Below are 6,000 nucleotides of genomic sequence, written 5' to 3' on the forward strand. Positions count from 1 at the left end.
TGGGTATATGCTAAAATCAAAGGCAAGAGGATTCAAAGAATTAGGGACATGAAATTTGGGATATTTTCTAAAGATCAAAAGTGTAAGAATAAAACTCAGCACATAATTAATTTACATGTACCAAGATGGCTATCAAATGGGCAACTTTTTGAAAAATACCAACAGTGTAGGTCAAATAGCCATGAGGAAGCCAAAAGAGATCTCTAAGATGTTTTACTCTGAACAATAATGAGCCACTCTTCTTACTCTGGTCATGTATAAATCACATGATCAAGTAGCATATGCCCTGGGGTTGATTTTTTTCAATCCCAATGACAGTGGGACCATTGTGAAATTAATTGGATTGTTATAGGTTTAACCTGATTGTATTACTAAGACAACAACAACAATAAGTGAATTAAAGTTAAACAAATGTGTTATCTGCATGTCATCTGACAATTTTGATCTGTAATTCTCAGGTTGATTTTGCTTCTCCAGGGAACATCTGGCAATAGCTGGACACATTTTTTGATTGTCCCAATTTAAGAGGGGAAGGAAGAAGGAACAGTGTTGGTGGAAAGTAATGGAGGTACTACTGAACATCATACAATGTATAGGCCACAACAGGGAATTATCTAATGCAAACCATCCACAGGGCAGAGGTTGAGAAACAGACCCCGCTTTGTAGGAAAACCTTGTAAAGAAGCCATCACTGTCACCTATTACTAGCGAAGAGGTAGATTATTCAGTAACAATGATTTTGAGGTAACTCAAGTGTCTGGAAAACCTCAATTATAATCAAGATTTCTCTGAATATATCAAAACCAAGTAGAGATGTTTTAAAATGTTACCAAGACAATGAGGAGAAAAGCAGATGAACCTGGCCTCTGGATGCAGGATGATGATTTTCTCAAATTCTCCTAGGGTGACAGTAGGGGAAAGACAAAGGGAATCTCAATAAATGACCCTGTATCAAAGCTGCACACACTTCTCTTTGTCAGAGCTCCAATTTATTGAAATTATCAAAACTCAAAAGCAAACCACAGACTCAGAACACTTACAAAACAAATTTAAGTGCTGCAATTTTTCTAACAGAGTTCATACAAGATTCTTTTAAAAATAAAAAGCATTAGCCAATAGATAATTGGTCAGAGTACACAAAAAAATTTAAAAAGAAAAAATACTATGATTAAAACATCTCATTTCATTCCTGCTCAAAGAAATACAAGGAAGGCTGGGGCTGTAGCTCAGTGGTAGAACATTTGCCTAGCATGTACAAGGCCCTGTGTTCATCCCCAGCACCAAAATAAAGAAGGAAGGAAGGAAGGAAGGAAGGAAGGAAGGAAGGAAGGAAGGAAGGAAGGAAGGAAAGAAGAAAGGAAGGAAGGAAGAAAGGAAGAAAGAAAGAAAGAAGAAAGATCAGAATTTTTTACTTGTCAATCTACTAAAAAAACCCATTTTGCTTATCTACTTCTCTCTTCCTATCATCTATTTATCTATCTATCTATATCTCATTGCCACTTTAGAATATGTTTAAGTGTTCCCATATATTTCATCTTTGAATTCTGCATTTCAAGATATCTAAACATGCAGCACCCACATAATCTATATACTAAGTTATCACCTAAAGAGGTGAAATATGAAAAAACTCTTCAGCTATGTTCTGAGTATGGCTATGTTATATCAGAGAAAAATTAGTATAAACAAAGATTCCCATGAGTATTATAATACTAATAACCTTTAGAAATGGTAAAAGGTGTGATTTTCTAGAACACTCTGGTAGCCAATATGCTCAAGTGAATGTGTTCAGGAATACATACTTCCGCAGGTCTCTCAAATGTTCTGTAGAGGGCTAGGGATATAGCTCAGAGGCACAGTGCCTGCCTGGCAAGCATAAGGTCCTGAGTTCGATTCCAGGTACCTCCCACCAAATCAATATGCTGTAGAATGTGCAGAGGCACTGATGGACTTTGTTGCTACCTAGCTTTCCAAGGATGTGCTGTGCAATCGCTCACTGTATCAAAAGGAAGACATTCTTACAACCCATTATAAAAGGGTTGGGTTTCACAAATTCAGGATCTCTTCCTTCTAGTAACACAACTTACTGCATGTACAAGTGTCGCCTGGACCTCTTTGCATTACTGTGGGGCAATGAGGACCAGGAATAGACATGAAAAATGCTGATATTCTAGCTACCACTATTGCTGTAATAAGGTGTCCTCATGCCTGACTGAGAATATCATCTTTTCTGCATTCATTCATGAAGCATGGGTAGGTTAATTTATTAGTTTAGGAGTCGGGTAAAAATAAATCTCAGATCTTCCAAGAGCTACTTAAGGGGTCTATTCCCCTTTGATCTTGAAGGATAGAATCTATGGTTTAGTGCTCTCTAATCAAGTTAACTCTTTCTGCCTACTTTGAGGTAATATTATTTATCCTCAAAGGAAAAGGCCTCGTCCTCAAGAATGTTATTTTGTTACTGGTCCTATTACTGTATTACTTTAAGGTACTAAATGATACATAGACTTTAAAGAAAAAATATGTCCAAGAAATCCAAGACATTAGAAGTTATTAAGAAACAGAGCTGGGGGCTGGGGATTTAACTCAGTGGCACAGCACTTGCCTGGCAAGCACAAGGTTGTGAGTTTGATTCCCAGTACCGGAAAAAACCAAAAAACAAACAAACTAAAAAAAACTAAAAAAAAAAAAAAAAGAAACAGACTGGGTGTGCTGGCACATACCTATATTCTCAGCACTTGGGAAGGCTGAGGCAGGAAGATCATATGCTCCAGCTCAGCCTGGTCAGCCTTTTAGCAAGACCCTGTCCTCAAAAATAATAAAAAAGGATTGGAGATATAGTTTAGTGCAAAGGCCTTGGATTCAAACTCCAGAAAAAAATAAAAAGAAAAGAATGGAACAGAACAGAACAGGAAAAGAAGAAAGAAAGAAAGAAAGAAAGAAAGAAAGAAAGAAAGAAAGAAAGAAAGAAAGAAAGAGTCCACATTCTCACAGACCATAAAATAAAGTTTTGTTTCAAATTAAAGGATTTCAGAAGCTCAGAACAATGGGAATAGAATTATAAAATTGGTGTATTTTTCAAGTATCCTGTTTGTTTTTGCTGTGGGAATGGTGAATGAGTAAGGAAGATTTTTAATAGGGTTCTTTGTATTACATAGTAAGGGAAGTCCATGGGATTTTGTACATTAGACCTACTTGATACTTAATGACTATTTTCCAAAAAAAATAATTTGGACACAAGTTCCAACAAGTACAGCACATATTCACAGTGCTCATGGAATGGAATATTTGCAATACAAACTGTTTCATAAAATCTTACATAATGTAATTATGTTGGATATTTAAGTCTATGATTGCAAAATTCCAGGACAATTTCCTTGAGGCATATTTGCAAAGTATGTTCATGATACTGCCTTATACAAACATCATTTCTGTGTACTTTCCCCCATATGTGCTTTCATATGACTCAAGGAGGTGCTGGGGCAAACACTGCAAAGGAGACAGGGCTGTAAGCTTAGAAGATGAGATACTTGAATCCAGAGAGGCCCAGCTCCACATAAAACAGAACAAAGTACCCAGCAGAAGCCTCTCCCAGAATAGTAAGTGTAACTGGATTACTGAGGAGATGAAAATGTCTTCAAGGACTCATGTGCCTCCCAAACTTTTCTAGGAGCTGGCTTTCAAAAACTGCTTGTAGGATGAAATGCTAATGAACAGTTTAAAGGATGAAAAAAGTGGGAACAAGAACATTAATCTGCTAGCATTGTTTGGAGACAGCTATGATCTGTATAACATGTGCCATCTACAAAACACTTACCTTGTAGTGTAGTGAGTTGTTCTTCGGGTTCGTGGGACTCTCCCTTCACAGCAGTCTGCTCCTCCCCTCTATGCTATGCTTACTGAGCCACTCAGTAACTTCATCCAACCCCTGAGCGAGCCACCCAGGCTGGAAGGGATAAAATGGAGTCTCTCAAATTCTGATACTTCGATCACTTGGCTCAGAGTCACTCTGTTGCTAAAGATGCAGATTTCTGGGTGATGCTCCACACCAACCTAATCAGTCTTCTTAGTTGAGCCCAAGAATCTGCATTCTAGAACCACCGCCCCACTGAAAAGTGGGCTGAATTTTGGAGACTTAGTAGGCTATGTAGAGTTTATGTCTATGAAAAGCTAAACAGTGAATACAACTTTGCTTTGGTATTTGATATTTTTGAATACAGACTCAATGTAACCAAAGGTTTTCTTTCTTTCTTTTTTTTTTTAACGAGAAAGCAGGTATTTCTTTTGTGTCAGAAAGGAAAGATTTTTTAAGCTCAAAGGGCATTTGAAAAATCTATTTTGATTCATGTATACAGACTGCATTGATGCATTAAACTTATAAACCAAACACACACACACACACACACACACACACACACACACTCCCCATGATGACTAATTTGTCTGACTGGATGCCCCCAAAACTGATATGGCCTATGAATAAAGTACATAGGTGAATAAGCTTGAGACATTATCTAATGATGTAAAATATATAAGAAAGGATAGAACATCAATGCCATGATACACTGTTGCTCTCTGGCCTCTAATTTTGGAACTCCTGAAAACAATACTTGAGTCTTTTGACTTTCTAACTTTCAAATACCGTTGAAGAAAGGAGCCTACAGGTCATCAGAATTTAGCCACTTTTCCCTCTGAAACCAAGTTATTCTCCCCTTCCCTCACGGGTCTGCTACAATTAAAATAAGACCCTGACGTCCTGGCTACCAAATTCACCAAGGCCCAATTGCTCATTGTCTGCCTCTGTGGATGAAACCCCCGAGAAGAAAATTCACCAACTCCCTCTTACCCCTCAGCTGTTTGTAGTCCAGTCAAGTGAAATCACTTTCTTTTGGCTGACAGGGCTTTCACACTTGGAGTCTGTCTGGAAAACTCTTATTTAGCCTTTAAAGCCAAACACAAATATCTCCTCTTCGATATAATCCCCTCACTCTGATCCTGGAGACACAATCAGTCCTCACTGTATGTTTCCATGACTTTTGGTTTATTGCTCAAAAGCCTGGACCTTGCTCTGAGGGGCAAGGATCAGCTGACACATAAAAGACAAGCTCAGGCACAAGCTATTTCTGTTGAATCAGTTAACTGATTTTTTTTTTATTTTATTAAAAAATAAAAATTTCACAATCCATAAGAAAATAACAGTTATTACACCAGGTATCATTATTTTCAAAGTAGTTGCTCGGAGTACAAGACAGAAATCATAAAATTTCTTACAAGAAAGAAACAGATATTTACACAAATCTTTCTTTTCAACAAACTGACATAAACTAGTAGTATAAATGAAACCAATTAGCATAGATATTGAAATATTTTTAAAACAATGGAATTTGTAGTTTGGGTGAGTATTTGAACCTCTATCGCCCTCCAGTTTGTTCTTTACTTGCACTTCTTATATGAGAGAAACCTGACATGAGGGGGAAGATGTCTCCTTGTAGGGAGGACCTCTGGACCCTGAGCAAATGCTAGAGATTGTTAAACCCTCCTGGAAAGGCTTTCCTCAACTACGAATAACTGAGCCTCAGTGAACTTCACACATGCCCTCATCAGGAAATGATTCCACATTAGAGTACCAATATTGATTAGCTACACTTGACAAGAGAAACTCATTCTACAAAAAAAAAAAAAAAAAAAAAAAGGGTGGGGATTTGGTTCCCGGTACCGGAGAAAAAATAAAAATAAAAATAAAAAAATAAAAAAATAAAAAAAGAGAAACTGCTCTCATTTAAGAATTTTTTCTGAGAAGAAAATGAGGAAAAGCAAAAACTGCACAGTATGTCCCATGATGAACTTCCCCTTTATTTGGAGACATAGATGGGTAGATGTGACTGCCATAAAACAAGTCTTCAAAGCTCATAGCTGTACCTGGCAACTTCATAACCTCAGTGTTAAAAAAAGACATGGATTTACCTAAGTGTCCATCAAGAGATGAATAGACAAAGTACTCAA

General features: G+C 37.2%; 1 protein-coding gene across 2 annotated transcripts in view; it reads right to left on the reverse strand.

Moving 5' to 3' along the window:
• Positions 1 to 6,000, reverse strand: part of Thrb (thyroid hormone receptor, beta) — a 330,551-nt gene that overhangs the window by 288,977 nt on the left and 35,574 nt on the right. Inside the window, exons 1-2 of one of the 2 annotated variants that reach the window (XM_013515651.1) lie at positions 3,815 to 3,943; positions 831 to 899 (exon numbers count right to left, since the gene is read on the reverse strand). The gene's annotated coding sequence lies outside the window, so the exon portion shown is untranslated. Of the gene's footprint in view, positions 1 to 830; positions 900 to 3,814; positions 3,944 to 6,000 lie in introns of those variants that run through there. The other variant, XM_005387482.2, reaches the window with a different exon arrangement.

The sequence above is a fragment of the Chinchilla lanigera genome, unplaced genomic scaffold (assembly GCF_000276665.1).
Source record: "Chinchilla lanigera isolate Chin_1 unplaced genomic scaffold, ChiLan1.0 scaffold00029, whole genome shotgun sequence".
In the NCBI taxonomy this organism is placed as follows: domain Eukaryota; kingdom Metazoa; phylum Chordata; class Mammalia; order Rodentia; family Chinchillidae; genus Chinchilla; species Chinchilla lanigera.